At 40.1% G+C, this 24,406-nt stretch overlaps 1 long non-coding RNA gene across 1 annotated transcript; it reads right to left on the bottom strand.

Moving 5' to 3' along the window:
• Positions 1-29: 29 nt before the first annotated feature.
• LOC116795700 lies at positions 30-19,203 on the bottom strand. Its single transcript, XR_004360135.1, has 7 exons — positions 19,100-19,203; positions 18,536-18,624; positions 17,812-17,909; positions 17,259-17,380; positions 9,095-9,270; positions 4,027-4,131; positions 30-2,694 (listed from the first exon to the last, which is right to left on the bottom strand). It is a non-coding gene; the product is annotated as an uncharacterized LOC116795700 (long non-coding RNA).
• Between the last annotated feature and the right edge of the window lie 5,203 nt (positions 19,204-24,406).

Raw genomic sequence — 24,406 nt, 5'->3', positions numbered from 1 at the left:
GGGACGGGGCCGGGCGGGGCGCGGGGGCCGCGGGAGCTTTCAACTCGTGAGCGAAGTTCACGGCGGGGATCGCAAAAACACCAACTCCGAGCAACAGCCGTCGAGAGTTCCCAGCGCCGCGTCCCGGCTGCGGCGGGTCGGGGGAGCCCCGGGCTGTCCCTGCCCCGCCCCGGGAGCTCCCCGGCGGCCGGAGGAGCGCAAAGCCTGCGGTTGTTCCGGAGTTTTTGGAACTTTTTGCTGTTAAAAGACTTTATGCCAGTTTGCATGACCCCTGTGAAGACTTTAAGAAGTCTCTCCCCCTCCCCTCGCCCCGGAGTTTAAGAACTCCGCCGCGTTCTTAAACTCGCGTTTCTGATGTCTGAGCTGCGTCAGCAAGTGGGGTAAAGCCTGAAAAGGCATTTCCTCGGGTCTGAGATGAATTCGCCATCTCCTATAACTCCAGCGACTTGTTAAACTTAGGAAAAGCTTTGAAGATTAGCAAAAAATAACGAACCGAAAGGCCAATTTCTAGCAAGTGATTCAGTCCTTACTGAACGTAACACCTGTAAGGTGAAATCCACTTTGGGGGATGCACAAGAAGGAGCAAAGAAATTAATATTATTTCCAAACACTAATATTTGGGGAAAAAATTCCCTAACAACCACAAAACAAGTAAAAAAAAAAAGATCTGCTTCCGTCATGGTTTTCAAGTTGGTGAGAAAAACTATGGCACTTAGAAAGGAACAGGCTCTGTTTCTGCCATGTGATATATTAGAAAAAAGACTTCATACCTGCGTGGAGCTTCAGCAAAATGGAGACTTCTGATCAGATGAAGGCTGAAGCTGAGATTTTGCTCTGTCTGACTCCTCTTGAGAACATTTAATTAATTAAAGTTACAAAAAAATAGTAAGATGTGCTTACAGCTTTATGAATGAGACACTTCTGTCACTGGAAGCTTTGCCATTGACTCGAATGGAGCCACGTTTCCCAGTTCCAAATGTCATCCAACAAGATATAATGTAACACAGTGAAGACATAAGAAATAAAGGTGCAGTATTTTCGCTTTCATACACATTAATCATCACTCAGCTGCATGCCCGGAATATAACATGGAATGAGAATCTGCTGATCTATCAAAATGTCAAAAGAAAAGATGGTGTATCTTTAGGAAAGAGTAAGAAATACCAAGTTCCTTCTGCTTGCCAATGTAGCCATTAGTGTTCAGGCACAAACTCTGTACAGCTGTAAAACCTCTGATCTGTTTCTTCTCAAGGGGCTTTAAACACAGTCAGCAGACAAGCTCAGAAAATACAGTTCACATCACACCATACAATTACTGTTAAGAGTCCATGGACTCCATCCCTTTGGAAGGGATCATCTTCCAGGGCCACCCAAGCCTTTAATCCACGAGCACAGTTTCAGGGGACCATTGTCATGGCTTAGAGTTTGAGTTTGCCTGCTGGTAGTTGAAACACTCACAGGCAAATAAGAACCAATGAGAACATCCAGCTCACTTAGGGAAGTTTGAGCCATTAGTGGTGAACATAAACAAGCACAAGAAAAACCCGTGGCAAATCAATACCGCAGAGAAGGCACAGTTCTGTGCAGAGATTAGCCAGGGAGACTTGAACCTCGAGTGTGAGGAAAGGATGGAGATTCTTGCACTCTAACATCAGACATTTAGTTTAAATGCCTTTATAGGGTGATCCAGAGTTACCAGTCACATCAACAACCTGCAGTAAATTTTTCCCTGAGGATAATGAACGGTAGGTAGAATTTGGCCTCTGTTAAGTTGGACCGTGTGACTCCCTTCCCAGGTCCCTGAGACACAGACCTAATAGAAGAACCTGGGGGTCCTTGTGTGTTTCTGGAAACAATAAAGTTTAATTGTTCAAATGAGGCTGCTAACGGATGCTAATGGATTGCAAAGAAAGCAGGAGATAGGAAGTGGTGAGAGATTGAGGGGCAATTTGTGCTAATGAGAGCTCATTAAGAGGTTCTGGAGATAAAGGTTCTGTCACGAGGCAGTTAGTGTAGCTGAATTTAACCTATCTTTTACATAAACCACTAAAATTCAAGAAGTATATCCTGTTAGGACAAGACTGATTAAATTTTAAATAGCACTGACTTGGAGCCACTTACTGAGGTGAAGAAAAAGAAGGAGGTACTCAGCCAATAGTTTGGTTTTACAAGCTGCAGGGATGGAGAGTAGTTACATTCCCGAGAACCTCAGAAAGTCTCTAACTTCAGAGGGGAAAACCATTGTGCTGAGACGACTCAGCAGAAAGCTGTGAAAATCATTTAAGAGCACGAACTGAGAGTTTTAAGATGTAGTTCCATGAACAATCATAAAAATAGCCCTCCAAGAGAATGAGTCAGAGTACCAATATTCCTGCTTACAGCCTTGCACTTCAAGCTGAGCCCTGAAAAAGAAACTGATCACTCTGCACGGAGAAGTGATTTTCCAAGGAATATGAGTAAGGCAAAATGCCGGATAAATTACTGCCACGATGGGCAAAGCAGATGGGCTGGAGACGTGACAGTTTCAAGATACACATTTTTTTAAAGGCCTTCTTCCCCTGATTTCAGAGAGTGCTATGGCTTGACAGCAGGATTCCTCGCAAGGCAGAACGTGGTCTCTCCATCACACTTTGCTGTATTGCTGGTAGGACTCTCCTCAAAGGCCCACAGCGTTCTGGGAAGAAGTTCCAGTGTCTGCACACGAATCAAAGTCCACATAAAGATCAAAAATGGTAGTTTAATGCTCAGAGGTTGTTTGGGATTAACATGTACGTCTACACAACATGATACGAGGAGTTTCCTCACTGGCTCTCCACAGCACTAAGAGCAGAGTCTCTGCAAATCCTGAGCACTATAAACTCTTCTCATGGGTAGAGTTGTGCCAGAAGGAGCTAATGGGACCTTGTACTGGCCTGAGAGACTGGTCAGATGGGCTCAGCTTTCCCAGCTCAGTGCAGGGTGAGGGAAGCATTTCCAGACCCCAGTTCATGTGGCAATGTGTCCCCAAACTGGCCTTACATAGGGCTGTGTTTGACTAGCACAGTCAATCACTACACAGCAGAGCTGGTGGCACTCAACAAACCTAATTTCAGATGATGTTCTCTCTATGGCAAAAATGAGCACGCTGGTCTTTCCCAATTACTCTTAGGGAAAAAAAATAAGAAAGAGTAACTGAAAATTTTTGAGTGAGTGCAGTGTGCCCAATGGAGGAATACTAACTTGTCAGGAGTGCAAACAATGTCTTTGTAAAAATTACCTATGATTTCTCAGTATGGCCACACGACAGACTATTATCTCTTCTGTTTCCAACCCTTCTGGATTATTAAGCAGAAAAAAGGATTATAGAAATAGCAAAGGAGACCTGTGAGCAACACTTTCATGCTTTTCCCAAGAACAGTTTGTTCTCTAGCTAGATCATGGACTCAAACCTTTCTGAATACAGCAGACAAGGTATTCACAGGAACTTTTCTCCACTCAGAATTAAACACCACTTTGAGGGAAGGAGGTCACAGTAACAGTCAATGGCCATGTCAAGCTCCAAACTGAGTTCTACTTAACCAAAGAAGAAAAATCCTCTCAAGCATCTTCCAGGATTTAGCCATGCTTTATCCTTCCTGAGAGAACAGCAAATCTCACTACCTTGTAATACCAAGGGAAGAGAAAACTATGAACTGGAAATGAAGTAATTCAATGTCTAATATTTTCATACTGCATCCATTGCACAGTAATTTAAAATTCTTCATAAACTTCATCACACTATGTCATGATAGTAAAATCCATCTCTGTTTTGCAAATGGAACAAGGAAGCCCATGGGTATTAAACTATGTATACACAGCAGCACTGCTACTGCTGTTACATAGTTCAGTGTTCTGAGTCTTCCCTTTCCTCAAAAGGGGGATCACAAGAGGAGGCCTCCCATATTCCAAAAAGTAGTATTTCAGCTTGTTTACATAAGTGCTTCTACAGAAGTATTCTTTTACAGGGAAAACTAATCCACCCTTCTCTTTTCAAAGACAATTTTTTACCTGGTCATTCTGGTCTTAACAAGTGTGCAGGAACATCCCTCCTCTGCTGGCTGTTCATCCTCATGATTGTCAGGCCATTCAGTGACACAGAGTTGGAGACTGTGACTATGAAGGAACAAAGACAGACCTGCATTATTGGTTCTTGGTGCTATGAAGTTATGAAGAAATCTGTGTCACCCAAGCAGCTACTGGAGGGAAATGACTCCCTGTCTATTCCCAGGCAGCAGTGCCAAATGAACCACTGTCTCTAGCTTTTACTCTTTGCAGGTCTACTGCTAAATCAGTCCTTTATTCTGTACATTTTGTACATTTTGGTGTCCAAATTTGCTTTCCACAGATAGGTCTTTGCTTAGAAGTCTCTATTTATAGTGAACTGAGGTGAACTGTCTTTTTCACTTGTGCTTGAACTTCAGCTGCAGAAAACATTCTATCCTCCCCTTTTTTTTTGACACCTTAAATCCAAATACTTCCACGGATTGGGGTTTTTGAGTTTTGGAACAGAACTCTGTACCTGGTGCTTATTTCTGAGAGAGAAGCCACATTTTTGATCCTCTATTGCAGTTAGAGTTGAATAGAAGCTACAGAGAATCCTGAATGGGGTGAGATATAAGAGAAGAGCTGCCCTGGTTGTTATTGATGTTCAGATAATCCTGTTCAATCTTATTTGTTTGGCTCCTAGGAAACTTCTTATTACAAATACAGAATGTTTATGAGAGTGTAACATTCTGCCCTGGCCTCAGAATAAGGAATAAAGTAACTCACAATAAGGAATAAAGAAGTAGCCTCAGTGGGGTGGCAGTGAAAATACTACTACTAACCAACATAAAATTTGGATAGAAATGGAGATTATGTTAATGACCAGAACAGGTACAGCAAAGGACTAAGCACTACTAAGGAATGCAGGACTGTTACAGGCTCAAGAAGTGCAAAAAGAAATCTATCCTAATTCATTGTGTTGATCCCAACACAGCTATACCATGGAGGTTTACTGGCAGGTTTTGGGAAATAGCCATTATGCTTTTGATTTTAGATATTTTGGTATTTCAGCTGCTGTTCAGGTGATTATGTTGTTTATATAGTGGAGCTTGTAGATAGAAGCAATTGGTACATGCATGTGTAAACTAAACTTACTTTAGTTTAGCATTAAACTTACTTTAGCATCAAAAGAAACGAGAAGGGAGAGATTTGGGAGGCTGCCTGGGTCTGCTTACTCTACCTATCATTTAGGGATTCAAAATGAATATTTGGATCAAACTATTTGTCAACATTATGCAAAAGAAACAGTTGCAATAAGCTGTCACAAAGACAGTTGTTCCTAGCTCTGGAGTAAGTTTGTCTATTGACAGTATCACAGACTGTTCATAAATTCCATTCAGGCAGTGCTGGATAATGACAAACTAAAATCCCTTTATACAGGAGACAGAAACTAAGCTTACTTGATGGCCCTTAAATTCCAGTTGAATCAGTGATAGCCCAGCAAAGATGTTATTCATTTAGGAGATTGAATCAGATAGGTTCAGTTTACTGTCTTCAATATCCTGACAGTTATACTTTTCCCAAGACAGGGAGCTGCTGTATTATTTAACTGAAAACTGTAGTCAAGAAGTTACAAGAATAATTTGGATGTTGATTTCTTATGAAAGGCGCAGTAGTGGGTGGACTTATAAAGAAGACAGAGATTACTTGTACCAAAACTATTTCTTTCCCATGAGAAACAGATAAGGGTCAATATCTGCCCTTTAACTCTCTGCCATAAATAAATGAGAACATTCAGGAATCAAAGGCTAAATTCATGTTGGCTTTTTTTTTTCTTTTTGCCAACTTGAATATATTTGCATTACATCAAACTTCAAGAATTAATTTAGACCCTTCCCTAAATCTGTTCCTATCACTGTCATTTCTTCTAGAATAGAACTAGTTAGGGCACAGCAGGGGCATGGCTCATTGTTCCTGCTTTTGAAGTGGACAGAGTTTAATATGTGGCATATCAAATAGTAGAAAGTGTAATGACTGAAAGGATGCACGTTCCCTTCCTTAAGAATTCTGGATCAGGACTGTTTTTGCTGTTGTATTTCTGTGAGCATTTGTGAGTCAGCAGTGTCTGTGGGGCTGATGCATTAGTCTCCCACTGGGATCAGTGTACACTCCTGCTGTAATAGGTATTGTGAGAGAAATGCCTTCCTTAGCTTAGACATAACTTTGCAATTTTACCCTTGCAGCTGTATACTCCCATTTTTCATTGGAGACTACAGCTGTGGGCTGTGGCTTTGGAAACATCAAAGATCCGTGATGAGCTGTTAACTTTGGTAAATTATTCATGGGAAATAAATACGTGAACGGGGCAATGTTCAGATAAAAATGAAAGTTTCTTTCACAGTCTTGAGATTTTCATTCACTGATAACCTTCTAAAGTACTACCCTAATGTGAAGCCAATAAACAAGTCGATTGTGCAAGCCTGCTAGTGTTCAAACATGTGGGAAGATATCCTTGTGTGTTTTCCATGGTCTGTCCTTTTCCACTCTGTCTCCTGGCTTCTGACCTGTCTGATTTAGTCATATATCAACCTCAAAGGATCTGTTACAGCAGCTCAGACAGCAATGGGCATCTGCTCAGTGCCGTGGGTGATCTGTGCTGGGCTGTGAGGAGCCCTTGTTTTATCTCAGTGTTCCATTTCCCTGCAAATGAGTTCATGTTCTTGGAAGTTTTCCTCCTGGTGACTGGCAAGACAGGCTGTTGTAGCAGTCCTTGGTAGCACTGAAATAGCAGGATTTATCTTACCTCAGTTTAACACTCTGAAAATAGAGCTCAGCTCAGTTAAATTTCCTTTAGAATCCAAGTGGAGAGTTACTACCAGGGGATTTAATAGCAGGTCCCTTCTTGTTTATATCTTTCTTTTAAAGTGGACATCTCATTTTTCAGATTTCTTGCTATGAGAATTCATTTCAGACATGGCTGTGCAATGCAGTGCTGTAAATTCAGCCTTTTGGAAATACTAATGAACATTTATTTTCTAAGAATTCCTGAAAACATTTGTAACAAATTTGTTAGTTTAAGAATTTGAACAATTTTGCCAACCTGAGTATTTGTATTATCAAAGAAATTACAAACTAATCTGTACTAGCAAATAACTGAAAATTGCTGGTTTGAATATTTTTCATAAATTCAAGTGCTTATGAAAACATTTTGGGATTATTTAAGATTATTTCATATTTTATTAATAAAGGTATTTGGTGCAGACAATGAATTCAATTAGTTCTCACTCCACAGTCAGTCTGGAATCTCTTCATGGACTTCTCTGGATCAGCTCCAGTTTCCCACAATACAAATAACAGGAAAACACAGCCATGGTTGTGCATGTTCTGGGGCTGGATGAGGTCAGTTTTGTTACTTACTGGCAGGATAAGGCTCGAACCAAAAGGTTAAATGCACCCATTAGGGAAGATCTGGATCTGGACTCAGATCTGAACTTGTGGGATAAGCTGAATACTAATTGTTCTATGAATATTTAATACTCTTAGCACTTTCCCATTGTGTACCATCCCAAAGGGACCATCTTTCCTTCTCTCACACATATACACATGTACTCTTCTTTCATTAAGGATTCCCAAATACAGTAATTAGAACAGTCATCAAATTTGGATCTGACTGATCCAAAATCCAGCTTTTTTTCAATGCAGTTGCAGTGGCTTAGAGTGCACTGGTGACATGGCCCGGGACTCAGGTTACTGTTACTTCAGGAGATCATTTAGTGAGAACAAAGGAACTGAGACTCTGTTTCTGGGATAGAAACCCAGCAGGAAATAACCTGCTCGTAAACATAACAGGACAGAATTGTTTTTCCTAACTGATACATTACATTTATCACAGTCCTAAAAAAACTGTTCAAATGTATATACTCAGTGTCCACTTTTGTCCTGTGACACCAGGACAAGCTGCAGAACAGACACCAGCATGTCAGACTGATAAATATGCAAATATTCTACTTTGTGTTGTTTAATAATTCCAGTGTTTTCTTTTTACACTTTGTGCATGAGAAAATCTGTTGTGGAATTTGGAGAGGGCTTTTAAAAAAGTTCCCTGCTCATGTCCTGGATTCTTTTTATAAGCCTGCAGTAATCAAGTCTATTTTTTTTTTACAGGAGCAAAAGCTTGCTTTTTTGTCATTTTTCATCTCAGCCACTCAGATTATATGGGACACAGTTTTTCATCTTTTCCTACAACAAATGGGAACAGTTGGACATTGCAACCTTTCCTCCACACTTCTTATGCAAAGTTTTCATTACAAAATACACATAATTTCCTTTATCTGCAACCTGCCCTACCTTGTAAACATGGTTTGAAGAACCACAGGTAGAAAACAGCAGCCTTTGAAAGGCAAACATTTGCTAGAATATTCTGAGAAAGGTTCTAATGAACTCTCCGTGCAAGACAATGTTTTGATGACTGTTACAGTAATCTGGCACTAGAAATAAATCAGATGTTGTAGTTGTGTCAACCATGAGGTGTTCTTTTAAAAATCCACCACAATTTATAGCACAATGACTAAATCCATCATATATACTTGGGTGTAATTTACAATGTAGTGTACTAAAATACAGCCATCCTAATAAAAAACCATATAAATCACATGGAAAAGAAACAGCCATTTGCCAGGTAAAAGAAGGGAAAGATATGTCAACAAAGAGAAAAGGCTTTTTTTTCAGCCTTCCCCTACTTCAGGGTCTAATCTTGCCCCTGTGAAGTGCACTGCAGAAGTCTAGTTCAACAACAGAAAATCAGAATCTTGAGAACTGACATTGTTAATCAGGAGTGACACCACTGAAAAGGATTCTATTGTGTGGGGCTGATGCAGCCATCAGTCCAAAGCCTGCAGGAGATCTGTGTAGCTGGAGCATGCCAGCTCCTCTGGAAGGCATGTTCTGATGGGAAGCAGTTAGTTTTGAGTTTGCTGTGCTTCCAGTGGAATACAGCTTTTATTTCAGAGTACACCCTTTAATTCCCTTCTTGGCTGCAGAATAATCTAGGATCTGACTTTTAACCCACTTCAGTATGAAAATGGCCACTTACCACCAAAGAGAGTCCCAGTGGGCTGTGGTGGTCCCTCAGAACATGGAACTCAGAGGCTGGTTCAATGAGCTGAATGCTGCTGTGTCCCTGCCCTCCTGGCATGGCATAAAAGAGCATTCCTTGCTCTCACTGTTGAGAGGGCTCCTGAATGAACATCCTTTCTGCTTCCTGTTACCCTGATGAACAGAGAAATACAACTTCAAACACGCTACAGTGACACTGGTTTGCTGGACTGTCACCCAGCCATCTCAGCGTTTCCCTCCCTCTCCAATTTTGTCACGAAATGCAAATATCAGGTAGACCAAAATGCATCTACATCCCTTTTTTGATGTTGGCCAGTGACAGATGATTAAAAAGGGTGATTTCAGGGTGCTTCAGGCCCTGGTATGTCCTCTCAGCTTCTTGTGATCAGCTGTTTATGATCCAAAATTAGGGAAATTAAGGTTGAGGCATCTGAGAATTCTTCCCAGCTATGTTTGGTCACATCTTTTTCTCTCTTTGACCACTTTCTTTTAGTGGTTGGTCAGTTTTCCTACTGGGAATTGTACTCTTATTTTGCTGGTCACAAGATCAGCCATGGCACTTGTAATAACAACCTATTCTGATTTTACAGTCATTGACACTCAGCAGGGTCAATAACAATCTTTCCACTGACCTTGATAGAAGCTGGAGCTTATCCCAAATATCCTGGGGTTTGTTAGACTGTTTTTTTATATTCTGCAATACTACAACAGTGGTATTTATCAAAACTTAGCAGAAAGAATTGCTGTTATTAGTGTGCAAGGCTAAATATAATTTCATTTCTTTATCATGCTGGTGTGGTCTTAATTTACAGGACAGAAAAATAAAAGGGTGATATGTAAAGCTGAAATTCCAATTGGGAATGTGTATCTCAGTTTCTGAATACCCCTACAATGAGTGTGACATTTCTTTACAATAAAACAGCCTATTTCCAAGAAAGACAGAGATGTTTATTTTATAATCCCTATTTATAAGATGCTGCTTTTTACGTAAAATATAAAACAGAGTGGGACTATTGTTGTTGATATAATAGGATGATTGGCTTCTTTTCCACCATGGTGAAAGTTTTCCTACAAGAAGAGAGTGGAGATGACAATTCCAGAACCACTGTGAAGCGGAAGGGAAGGGTGAATGGTGAAAGAGGCATTACTTACTCTTCTAATTGGCAAGTCTTCCTGTAACAATTTCCAGCCTAATATCCAAGCAATTCTCATGCAACCATAAATTTCTGCCCTGCTACCAGTGACACCCAGCAAAATGTTCTTATCTCAGCTTCACCTGAGGCGTGTGGGGCTTGGATGGCACTGGGAACACATCAGGCAGCAGGAAACAGGATCAGGAGCCTCTGAGTTCAGTGTCTGAATCCCCCAGACATCCACTCCAGAGCATCAAGCAAGTGACCAACCCAAGCTTGTGTGGCTTGTTTTGGCTAATAGATTTGTGAATGACTGGTCCATTAGCTGACATTTAGAGGACCAGAACAGAATGGGAGGATGAGCAGAGAGAACACTGCTCCAAGAAGCTGGAGACCTTCAGCAAGTTGCCTGGACTATTGGTGCACTCATCTCCATGTGTTACTCTGAACCTACCCTGCAAGGGTCTATTGAAGCAGCAAGTCTGAGGCTGTGAGATTGTTTGTGGAAGTATTTGGGAGAATCCAAGATATCTGCAGAAGAGAAAACTCAGAAGTTTAAAAACCTCAAGTCCTCTTTTACCTCAGTATGGACCTAACACTTCTTTGTTTTGTTTTAGCCCTTTAAGTTGGCAGACAAAGACTTGAGCAGGGCTGAGGATCTTGCCTGAGGAAACTGTTTGTCAGGAAGCAGGAAAAGGAAAGCTGCTATTTTTCTCCAGAGGGGCTCTTTGCCACCTCAGAATAAAAGAAGCAGAATTTTTTTCATTAGGCTGATGCTGGAAAAAAAAAAAAGACAATCTATTTTCTTCTTAGAGGAGAAACCCGTTGTTACTTGGTGGCAATAGGAGAGACAAGAGCCATCATAAAACAAAAGCATACATAAGATATTTCATAATCCCATGAAAACATTAGAGACTCCTAACATTCACACTGGCATCCTGCTTTGGGAGCTCAAAGAGCTGCTCAGACATTAGCTAATTACATTTAGCACAATCATCTCATCTTACATGAAGGCAGACACATTAGGTCACATGTTTGGCTGGTATAAAGTTTGGATTTTGGCTTCATGGCTCATGCACTCCAGCTGAGGACAAACCCCTTTGTTCCTGTTTCTTGGATGTAAGGAAATTTCACAACCTCCTCTCTGCAGTTCCACAGAGGGAGAAAGGACCAAGATGAAGGTCCCATGCTGTGTAACCACAGTTCCACCAGGAGCTCCTGAGCTGCTAAGTTTTCTTTTTGTTTGCCACAGGGTAACACAACAGCACTGACAATGAAACTTGACTCAGATCATGGTGATATGATCCCAAAAGAACTGGAGTCTCTCAAAACCCACAGAGGGCTGCCAGGAAGCTAAAAGAAACGGAAGAATACAGTGAACGGTGCACTTGAGGTCTCTGAGGTCAGAACAAGACTTCATCCTGCTCCTCTGGCAGAAGCACTGCCACTTATTTCTCTGGGCACTAGGTCAGCCCTCCGGAGCTTTTGGAGAAGTTTTTCACTGGATTTTGAGATGGAGGACAAGAAAAGCATAGAGAGAGGAAAATATGGCTTTATTACTTGTACAAATGCTAACTTATCACTGCCACAGATAGAATGAGAAAAACAGGAGCACAACAGAACTTTAAGAGCTTACTTTTTTCTTATGTCTGTAAGTCAAAGAAATCTGGGTCTTTTTTAATTAAAAACAATTACCTCTTGATATTGAGAGGAGACAAAATAAGGCCATTAATCAATAACATATTACACATCAGTGGTCACTGTACCCACCTGGACCCTAAGCTGGCATTGTTTCCCCTTATTCTGGCTGAAGGATCAACAGCATTTCTCCCCAGTGGGTCCTCTGGAAGCTTTGACAGGCAGGGAAGCAGCTCAGTAAGATCATCAGCTTAGAAGGTCACTGGGTCACCAATTCCATCACCCAGCAATTGTGACCCACCAGGAAATACATGGCTGAGCCCAGACAGGTTCACAATCATCACATATTTATCACTGTCTGTGAGCTCAGGGGTGTCATTCTACTGTCTTACCCTGCACAGTAATGGCAAACATATGCTGAGGTAATGAGGGGAAAACGTATCTTCAGCTGGAAACCTGAGAAATGTGTCTAAGGATGCTTGGCTTTTCAGTACTGATTTTAATAGGGCAAGAATTAATCCATAAGCATACAGTAACTACAGGATAAACTCAATGCAAAAATAAAATATCTGAATTAAAATAGAAAGAATGCAAAAAAAAAAAAAAAAAAGATTTGTCTTAAAGCTTAAAACTACCCTGGGCTTGGGCTACTTTTCATAAAGGAGATCTAAAATGAAGAGCAGATAGAGACAGTGCTATTTAGACATGGAAATCAGTATATCTGTGCTGAGTAGATGCTTGTTATACTGTAGGTATTGTTAGAGGAATGTCTCAAGAAATTACCTGACCTGTGATTAAGAGGTGAAGGACTGTGCACAGAGGGAAGCTACTCATCTGAAACCACTCACTGAAAACCTCTGCTGGCATCTGCACAGTACTTTCATGTACAAACTGAAACAAAAAAAGGTTCTTTCCTGAGCTTTTGATTTATGTGTAAGAGAGAGATAACATGGGAAAATTTGACCATTGTGACAACAGACCAAATATAATGGCTTTTGCAAACAGTGTAGTGCTTTGTGTTGCCAAAACATTCCGAGTGTTGGATATGCTCTAAAATGAACTAAAAGGAAAATCCTACAACTTTCATTGCAATTTATATCCTGAATCCTTCCAAGTCAAGTCTTTGTGTTTTGAACTTGCATCTCTCTTCTACCTACCATCAAGGCATCTACATTAAAACAACCTGGAGTTAAATAAGAACTTCTTCTGGAATCTCAGCCAGATCATATTCAGTGATGCTGCTCCTTCTCCTAAAACACAACACTTTCTTTCATCTATTCCTGTCAGAAGGAGCACCAAGGTCCTCCTTCCTCTGTGGTTGTTTTTGAAGAGTGTATAAAGAAATAGACAGGAGATTCAGGTATGGTCACATGTTTTTCCTCTATTACTGTTGCACAAATATGAAGGATCAAAATGCAAAGGAAATAGCAAAGAAATAGATCTAAACCCAGCAAGCAACTGAGACTTTTCTAATGAACATTAAAGCAAGGCTGCCTCTCACTATGCAAATTAGGGCACAAGACAAAATTCTTTTTTTTATAAAACATCAAGACAGTACAGATACCCTGATCTCGACATGCTGGGTGCTAAACCTTTGCATTTGTAAGGCAAGATAACACTTGATATGTGTAAAATGCAGAATAACCTGCTGCCTCTGAGAGATTTCTCTTGGTCTTGCAGATCAGAGGAATAACTGAGATGAGAACACAAAACACAAGGTGGCATCGTTGCCATTTTGGTAAGTTAGTTACCTGCTCACACTACACAGAGGTGTATAAGTCTAATGTCACAGAATATTCTGAGTTGGAAGGGGTTCTCTTGCCTTCCTTATGTCCTTCCTCATCTGCCAGTTTCTTCTAGAACTACAAGAGTTGAGCCCAGCTCAAGATCTTGAGAGGTAGGTGTTGGGGTTTTTTTAGTGTTGCTGAAGCAAAACAAACATTTCTGCAGAGTTCCTGGATCAGGGACATAATTCATAACCTAAATGGCTCATGGATGTAACTATTGGGAAGGACAGGCCTTTTCAGAGCACAAGTTAATGCTTCACTTCAAGTGTCCTAACAATTTATGACAGGTGTCACTTTCACTGAGGCAGTAAATAAATCAACAATGACATAATAATAAAATGATACCGATTAATAAACCAATGGTTGTCATAACGTCTTTCTCTTGAAGAGTTCAAAGTGTCTTGTAAAAAAAATGAATTGTAGCATCTTCATTTAGTGAGATCCTAAATGATTTCACCTGGTAACTTTCCAAGTGCAGGAATTTTACCCACAGGTGCCTTGCTCTGCCCACCTTCATCACACAGCTCCCCACATGTGTACATCAGCCAGAACCTTAAGAAACATGCCTGGTAAATTTTCAAGTCAGGATTTTTGCCATATTTTTCCAGTTTCTTTAAGATTTTCTGTACAAAATAGTCACTCTTCACAGAGTGAGTCTGGCAAGCAATACAGGAAACCTTTAGCAGAAAGAAGAACAGCAATAAAAGAGAAGCCTTTGGGAACAAACGAATATCTGATTAATAACTCTGGGTTTGTCTGGCATTTCTGCCACTTCACCATTTCCATAACTTCCACAGAAAAAATGGCTCTTTGGGGAATGCACTACTCGACGTAATTCCGAGTGAATCATAGAATGGTTTGGGCTGGAAGGGACCTTTAATACGAATAATGTGAAAGAGCTTTACTTTATTGGACTCGAGCACCAATTCCCTTTGCTGGGCATTGAAATAAGGGCTTCTTCATTATTCATCAAATTTTGGATGACAAACTTGGGTATGAAAGGAAATAATAAAATCCCAACAAATACTTCCATTTTGCTACACATTTGTCCTCTTCATATTTTCTCTATTTATTTTGTTTAGCCTCTGTGGATTTTCCAATGCAATCAGTGCCTGATCTGACACACTTTCTGATTCTTCTTAATATGCCTTTTCCCTGTGCTATCATCATTCTCCTCTCTCTATGTGCTGACATAAATCTCATTGATGTAAGTGCACTGTAATGTGCAGCCTTTACCATTTCACTCTGAATATAGAGATACAGGAGAATTACACGTTACAATAAAAATAAAGTTCTTATGAAAAGACTGCCATTTTTTAAATGTTCTGTCTAAATTCTGCAGTGCTGCTTTGACAGCCCTGAAGACTGATGTTCCAAACCTTTCTAGACTGTGCCTGACTGGGGTGTCCTGTGGCTTTCATTGCAAAGGCTGAGGATTTGGCAGCACATCATCAGCAAGTGCTGCCTCCCTCCAGTTTAGGATACATGTTACTGGGACAGCAGGAAAGGGGTGAGAAATTTCCTCCTTAAGCCAGTAAAAAAAGAAACACATGGTTCTCATCTTCAGCAGGGCCAGTTCCACACTCAGTAGTTGGTGTGGCTATAGAGCCAAATCCTTCTTATCACTCTTTAGATTTTCCAAGTAACTGTAATTGTGTCCCACCCAGGCCTTTTATAATCCATCCATGCACTGAGATATTTTGAAAAGGGAAACTCTGTTCAGTGTACTCTTACATCACATATTTGTTTGTTTGTTTTTTCTCACCTCATGAGAGAGCCAAGACAAGTCGACTGACAGCACATACTAGCAAAGTGTTCCTCTGTGATTCAGCTTTCTTGGCATGCAGAGTTTGCAAGAGCATGGAAAAACCAGCCTTACTGTAAATGAAACAAGTGCTGTGGGGAAAGCAACGGCTCTGCCATGACTTTGTGTCTCCACGAGGGGGGTGACCAGCCTCGTTAAAACAGAAACACAGATTTCAGCTCCGTACCTTCACAGACAGCACTTGGCAGAACAGGGCTGGCACAGAGAGCTGTACATGTTAAACTGTATTGGCAAAGCCAAAGCAGTGAGGGGTTCTACCTCCTTACCAGTTTAGTCCACCTTCACCATCTCATGCCCAGCTGTCTTATTCTTTCCGTGCCTCTCCCAAAATACTTCAGTTGTTTCAGAGCCTGGTATTTCTGACAATGTTGCTCTTCCTGCTTTCTACAAAAAAAACCCCAACTTAAAAGCTAAAGTTGTGTTTTAAACATGATCATACTGCTGCATAATTAACAAGGAAGACAGCAAGGAAGGTAGAAAACCATGAATGTGAAGAACATGTTCTATCTGTGGACACTCATACCAGTTTTTGCTTTTGCAGTGTTCTATATACATTCATATTTCTACAAACACATTAAAAATGTTTACATTTTATATCAACTCTAAGCTGTAGGTAAGAAAACCTTCCAAATCAAACTGAAGTTTGATTTAAACTGAAATTCAACCTCCACTTTCTATCAGGTATCTATTGCTTAAAACCAAACAGAATACTGTACAGTGATTTAGGGTAAAATATTAATTAAAGTAGAACAGAAGAGAGATGGAATAGGGTGACCTGAGCTAGAATTTTGACCCAGAGATTGGGTTCATGTGTGCATTGCTACAAGAAGTGTTGCTGGGTTATAACAAAAACAACATCTGCTTTTCTTTCCAATAAATTACTTATACTATATCCTGCCAATCTGAGGTTTCATCTCCAAATGCTGATCAAATAGGATATGTGCTTGTGTGGCTGTATGGAGAATACTAAAATAGCTGCAACAGTAACTTTCCGTCCAGCTTGTCCTTCCATGCTGCAGGATGCTGGAATGATTAGTTCCTTGTGCAGGAACAGCAGCTGCTCAGGGAAGAAAACAAGGACCTGGCTGCAGCCAAGGGAAGTTCTGGGGACAAAAATCTCAGTACAAAATGGAGTAGAAGAATGGAAAGAGGAAGTGGGAGGGGGAAAGAAAACTGTGCCTCCAACACCCTTCAGAACAGCAAAGTAAAGAAGGATCTCAGGGCTGGTGCCTACTGAGACAAGAGAATCTGGACAAAGATCACAGATGAATGTTTCTGGGTGAGAGGAAAAGGATGACAGGCTTCAGCTGGCCAACAAGGCAGAGATGTCAGTGATCTGGGAAAAGGCCTTGAGAGAGGACATTGCAACTGTTACAGTGAGAAGAGTCAAAGCAATGCTGAAGAACAGAGCAGTGATCTCTGAACTGAAAATGCAAAACAGCCATACAGAGTGTGTGTGGACTGAATTTATTATCCGATTTTTGGGGTGAAAAGGACTACAATGCCCAAAGTAAATATATTCAATGTATATTTCCAGAAGGATGGCTCAGAAATATTCCAAAACACCGCTGCAAATATTTAACCTGTAATATATTTTTGTATGCAGTCACAAAATTGTCTACCATCATCCCTCTATTCTTATTTGAATGCCAAGATAAATAAATGCATCTTTAAAGGGCCTGAAGACAAGTCCTAAATCTGGTCAGCAGTAAGGCGGGTTGTGTTTTAAGAGTACACAGGAAAAGAGTCTTTTCCTACCTCTCAAGGCTCACGAGGGTGTCACATAAAGAACAAGCTGTTTCTTCATGTTCTGCTGGAACTTTTGCCTCATATCAGCACACGAGTTAGATTTGCTTTTAATGACAGAGCTGATATGGCAGCTGCAAATAAAGCAGGAGAGAAAACCGGAATTAACATCCTGTGGTTACTGTTTTGTGGCAAACACCTCAGTTGCTTAGAACATGTGAGCCCGTGAAAATCTTGAGATCTCCTTACTCCCAGCAAAAATCCAAATTTAATACAATGTACAGCTGGGCTTTTAAGCTCAATTTTTAAAATAATTTGATGGATCAAAAAATGGTAAATGATATTGAATTTGGGGTTTCATCATCTTTCATTCCATCACATCCTTCCAGGATAGTGCCTTCAAATTGCTCTGACATGTACTAAATGTGCTGCAAGGTTTCAGTGGCCCTGCTCTGCTCTCGTGTAATAAAATGTTTCTTGACATTTGCATGCCAAGTGCTTTGCATAGAGAGTGCTGAGTTTATACAGCATGTACTGTGCTTAAAAACCAGTTTTGTACCCTTACCCTGCCTTCTGGGCCTCTGCTTCCTTGATATTATACCCTTTCGGTCTTTAATGAGAGGCATGTTTACTCTGTAGTTCTTCTGAGCCACTGGCGACAAACTGTAAGATATAACAAGGTTTAAATTAATGTACAGTGTGCCTTTTCCAGAACGTGAAACATTCCACAGGTGCTGAAAAAACATTCTTAATATTACAGACTTGATGGGGTTATCCAGGTACAAAATTTATTTCTCTTGACCTCAGCTCAAAGGAAAAAAAAACGCTTCAGCAAAGTGTGACTGTAAGAATGGTTTGTCATATTGATCTTAGAGCTGTGGAAACCACCACAGAGCTGAGTAATGAGGGAACACATCTAATGTTGGCTGGAAATGGTAAACAGAGACTACAGAAAAATGCAGTGGTAGAAACAGAGACAATTCTACTGGAATAAGAGAGAACACTGCTTTTTCCACAGAGCTGCTGGAGCATAGGATCTCTTCTGTTTGCAAAGGCAAGATTTATGGGGGTGTTTTCCAGAAAGTACATACTGCTTGCACAGCAGTAAAATGGTTATGCTGCCACCCATGCAAAAAAAAATGTATATGTTATCTGAATTTACTGAACGCTGAATTCAGTTGTTTGGGGAGAAAAAGAATAAAAAGAAAAGGAGGGGAAAAAAAAAAGCATCAGCTCTTTTCTGATGAGTTGCTTCCCCCTGTCATTCAGGAACCCATCAGGTGACATACCTGGAGTCCAATCTTCTTACAATCTCTTTTGGTTTATGGACACCTTTTGACTCCTCTTCACATTTTACCTGTGATGACTTTCTGTAGGGCTGTTAAAAAAATTCTGTAAAAACTTGCCAACTCACTAGTGCATTCCTCTCTCCTTTGCAGATATTGCTCCATATATGCTGGCTAGCATGAGGCATCCTAAAGAAACCTGCTATTTAGTATTTCTGAAAATTAGAGTTTCTTCCAAGAAAAGCTGCTTTTTGAAGAGGTTTCAAGATAGGTAGCCAAGTACAAATGCACCCAATTAATTAATCACTTTTGAAAATCTAAGCTTTGTTAATTCAGCTGTGAAAAAAACCCAACCACCAAGTAAAAGATACAAATGTAATAGAAAATCAAGTAGATTTGAATAAACTATGCAGGAAGTCTGTTTTCAGTGTCCATGCTGTGCTGTTTGCATTCCAGTGGCGTAACTCAATTTTTCTGAATTTCTAAGTCTACTGTATCACTTTGCCATTCTTCTTTTAAATGTCATATGGAATTTAATACATTTAACATCAACAGGTATCTAATTACCTCTCTGTGTCTCCTTATCAGCATCCACTACCACTTCAGACATGTCCTCAAGTAGCCCTTCACTGGCTGCAGCTTCCAGACTACCCACCTTTGAGCACATCTCTCACTAATAACACTCTTTACTCTTCGCCTGCTACTGTAAAGTGAATGCTTTTATTCTCCTCTCCCTTGAAAGTCAATTTAACTCACTGTTTTCCTTCAAATTAACATCTTAGTTGTCCTTCCCACTGCTGTTTCATTCCCGCTTTGCTGCCAAACCCCTGGAGAGGCACTGACACCCATCTCCTCTGCACTGTTCCCTCCAATCACTCACGCAGTAAAACACCTGTCACGCTCGTTATTAAAAACCCCAGTGTTAGCTGTCACAGTCTGAGCCATCCTCCAAGGTGCTCAGATGTCCTACATGGCAATAAATGACATTTTACTGAGCGCTCAACACCCACAAAGTCGTAATCCCCAAATGCAAAAGGTCCTTTTTCTACGTTTTCGTGAAGCACCGCATGTAGTAGAACACAAAATGATTGCTGGATGGTGACTGTGTTAAATAGCAGCACGAGATACTTCTACTTCTTAAAAGTCAGATTTGGAATGTTGCACTGTGAATTGTAAAGGAATTTATAAGATATGGAAGTAAGAAGTTGCTGGGCACCAGCTAATGGGCTAATATTTAAAAAAACCCATGCTTATAATGAATATCCTCTATTAGCTGTGGCCTGGAGAGTTTCAAGAGTGCCAAGGACCCAGTCAGAAATTCCAAAGTTCTAGCACTGAGCCCTCTATTTTGTAGCATTAAAACCTGTTCCAGTTCTCCATCTGCAGAAGTAGTGAAAACAATTAATCAAGTTTGTCTGTATTAGTGATATTTTTGAAATATAACCTCCATAGCTGTGAGCTAGTCAGACATTAATTAGAAAAGAGAAAAAAGCAAAGAAGAATTTAGTAATTTCACCTGACCTTGATTCCTATCCTTTAGTTAATGATCTGCAGGGTACTAATATTTACCTGTTCTTCAGGGATCTAAAAATGGTAAATCAGTTGAAGAGGCATTGATAAATACCAAAGAAAAGCCCCAAATTCAGGAATAAATCTTATAATGAAGATCCTTTGCAGAAATATTTATACCTACTCTTTTAAAAATATACTTTTGACTGAGAAGTGAGAGCTAAACTGCTGGCTGCAAAGCTTTGGGGCTAAAATCCAGTTAGTTTTTAATCTCTCATTCAGGAAGTCTCCTTCTCATTGTGAAGAAAATGTATGTCATCTGAGCTGATCTACATACACACATCATTCATCACACAGTAGCCATGAAAAATTAGGTTTACATTTTGTACTCTAATCTGCTTTGTGAAACCTTTGACTGATTAGGTGGGGGCCAAATGATAAATGAGACTACCTCAGCAGTGATCTGGTGTTATACCACAGCTGCAGCTTCAACCTTTGTCAAAATGATGAAACATTTAAACCTTTGCACTAATACAGGTCCTCACTCAGCCAACAGCACTGAAAGTTCTAATCTGTATAAGCAAACATTCTACAGCAAAACTACCATTGGACAAAAGGCTTTATATTGAGTTATGAATTCTTTTCTTAAAAGAAATCTTTATGTAAGAGCCACACTCAGTTGTGTCTACTGATTAGCTGCCTCTACAGAATCCCTTTCCCACTTTTGAAATATAAATACGGGTACGTGTGGGTTAGGGTTGTGTGTGCTCTCAGAATTATGTCTGCATAAGTTACATGAAGCTTTGTGAATTTAAGATGCAGGGCTACAAGGCAGCTGTACTGGTAATCTATTTCTGATTTGTCTGTGAAGCATCCTGTGATCAGAGTCCTGGATTAAACACGATTTGAGCAGCTTCAGAATTCATTACAGAATCCAACCTTTGCTACAGAGCTGCCCTGCAGAAAGTAACTCCCCATATTTTTCAGAGCTAGGAGCATAACCCTTGAGAGGTCCAGACTTGTAACTCGGGCCAGTCCCCTGAAATCACAGCAACCATGTGATAAATGTTCTAAAGGGTGCACTGAACACCCTTCCCATATATTACACAAGATATCTCTATTTTCTGGCAGCAAACGGAGGCTCCCAGCTGTCACAGCTCTCAAGATTGTTTTTCAAATCTCATCTCACACACAAACCAATTGTTCACCTACATCTGTAAACAAATTGCTTGAAATTATAGCTTTGAATCCTCCACTGCTCCCATTCATCAGTGCTCAGCAGCAGCTGTGTAGGTAGTATATGATATTATCTCAAGCTTCCTCATATACCCCCTCAGCCTCTGGCAGTCTGAACCTAAAGGTCCTTCAGACACAGAAAATGTGTCCTTTCCTTTACATTTAAGAGCAGTTAATTGTTTTTTCTTCTATTCTCTTAAATTGCTTTTGCACTTGAATATACTTCCAGCAATATATCATAGCAATGGATTCTTAAGTTTAATTATGCATTGCTTGAAAACACTTTCCATTGCTTTAAATTTTCTGCCAGATAATTTAATTTGGTGTGCCATAAATCTGGTGTCAAGGGAACCTGTGAATAACCACTCTCTAATCACCTTTTTTCCATGCACTTCATGATGTTACAGAGATCTGTCATAACTTTGTCTCCAGACACTTCTTTCCTGTCCTGAAGAGCCCCAGCCTGTCTAATTGTTCTCGTGTGGAAGCCATTCCATATCTCTACCATCCCTCAGCACTTTTGTTCAGTCAAACTTTGTCACTTGTGGCACCAGCCTGGCTGAATAGGAAGGACAGAAACTCAAGATGCACTTACAAAATATTTGTATTTTTGCATAGCATGTTTTCTGCTCTGGCTTCCACATCATTCTTAGGGTTTTTCTTGCCTTTTTGATAGCTACTAAACATTCACAAAACTCTCCCAAATGATTCCAAGAGCTCCTTCTTAAGTGGGAATTTAGAGTGTAGCAGAGCATGATATCAGCCTAATAACGATAATACAAATGTCAATTAAAAGATAATTAGCAGTATTAAATGCTAACGTGCTTTTCTGGTCCAGTTTTACTTGGAAGGAAGTGAAAAGACTGAAGATTACCCAGCTTTGTACTGAACCACATTGGAGATCCAACAGATAAATTACTCTGTCAGGTCTATTAAGTGCAGGTAATCACTGAGGGATGAGTAGGAGGAACACAGAGTAAGTTAAACAGAACCCCCAAAGCTAAACAGTTACACTCTGCTGCCAGCCTGTGTCTGAGAGACTGCTGACCAACTCTCTATTGGTTGGTCCTTGTATGTAAAGGGATGAAAAAGCCACTCACCACACGTACTGTACTAGTTCTCTACTCCAATTTATCAGACTAATTCTATATATTATTATTCTGCCACCTCTGTTAGACACAGACACAGTTTGCCTTGACTGAGAATCCAGAGGAAAACAGCAGAGCTTGGAAGAGCTTTGCCCTGCAAATCAGAGCATGAACTCTTCAACTGCTTTACCAAACAACACTCATGAATAATTTAAATCCATGTTATGCCAACATGATTATATCCACCAAAAAATGTTGGAAACTTAAATTACTATTTACTTTTAACAGTATAAAGGTTCAGAAGCAACACATTGTTTTACAAATACCCATCACTGTCATACATAATTGATAGAATACAATCAGCTACTAAATATCACTTAATGGCTTTGTTCTGTAATGATAATATATATGGAATTCCTGTTGAGTTCACTGGGATAACCCTCCAAGGGAAGGCTGTAGGAATATACATGTATCTATTACTATAGAATTATCAATAAAAAGAGAAAAAGGAAAGAAAACACAATTAAATTTGGCTGGGATAGCTCATTATTTTCTCCTAGTTCTGCAACCTGCAGTAATAGAGGATGATGCTGTGCTGCTGATTTGACTGTACAACTCCCTGCTGACTGCGTGGGGACAAAGAAAATCCAGAATTTGTCTATGTTGCATGGCACAGAATTAATAACATTTCACTGAAAGAGTTATTGCTTGAAAGAAGAGAAGTAACAACATACAAAGGATAAGAGATCCCCAACTCCTCATTCCTCAACCTTGGATTCCAATGGGTTATTTTGAATGTATCAAACTGTTGGATTTGAGAGTCAAAGCTTCCAAAAGCCAGTGTGTGGCACACAGCTGTTGGAAAAGATGTTCACTGTGAAGAGGAGAAACCAATGTGTTATGGCATAGAGTGAGGGAAAGAGTCCATGTGGCACCATGTGGGCTGAAACAGATACATTTAACTGGTTCTGTAGCAGATGAGTTTTTAATTGTCCCAGTGAATTCCAGACACCTCTCAAGGTTTTTCTAACGTTGACACATAACTCTGTATCCTGAAAACATATTTTTGGATCTTATTTTTGGGCTTATCTTGATGATGTGCCTGGTGCTTTTTTACCTATGAGAATTCTGGCATTTATCCAGTTATGGTATGGATTCTTGGAGGTTTGGATTCTACAGTAGCTTCTAAGTTTTGCCTTTAAGAAGAAATAGTGTGTGAGTTAAATATGTTGGTCCTGTATTTTTCTGAACTAAGATTACCCTTGGCATTTTAGCTTATTCCACGTGCAAATCTAAATATATAAACTTTTGAAGAACAACTGGAATAATGAACTTAGAACAGGACAGTGTGCACTAGTGACTAACATAAAATACAGAGAAATGCATATGGTACAAGTACTGCCTTCTCCCTCTTTCTTACACAGGCCTACTTTTAACTTGGCAAACTAAATGTTAATTTTGACAGCCTTTTCTTTAAATGAACCTAATCTTGAAAGCTCTATCACCTAAGAAGATTTTATGCAACTTGGAACTTGCCAAGTGAATGTCAGCAAGGTGAATGACGTGTGCCTCTGTACACACACATACAAGGTGTTCAGTAAGTCGTTAGGATTCAGTCACTTAATGTTAGAATTTAACAGTTGCTATTAATAAAGACAGACTATATCACCATAAACTCCTGCAACTCTCAGAACACAAGTTCAGCAGCTGCCCAGCAGCTCTAAGTGTATCTGTTATGGGTCTGTGTCACTGTGAACTTCACTCATGTCCTACCACAGAGGGCAGGACATGAATCTTCCTTCAAATTTACCTTTTTTGCTCCAGGGGCACTTGGAATCCAAACACTGGCATAAATAAGACTAAAAGACTATAAGGTCATCTTTTTTTCTTTCTTTCTCCACTTCCTCACGTGGGCCTCTTCTGTCAGAATGCAACTGTGGGAAAGAACAGATTGAAGTTAAAAAAGTAGTATGTGAAATGAAGGCAGAACCAATAAAGCTGTTTATTGTTTTCACATCATCACACTTCCTCTTCTCTTTAA

This window comes from Chiroxiphia lanceolata, chromosome 18 (genome assembly GCF_009829145.1).
Source record: "Chiroxiphia lanceolata isolate bChiLan1 chromosome 18, bChiLan1.pri, whole genome shotgun sequence".
Taxonomy (NCBI): domain Eukaryota; kingdom Metazoa; phylum Chordata; class Aves; order Passeriformes; family Pipridae; genus Chiroxiphia; species Chiroxiphia lanceolata.
This window is presented reverse-complemented; position numbering and strand designations above follow the sequence as displayed.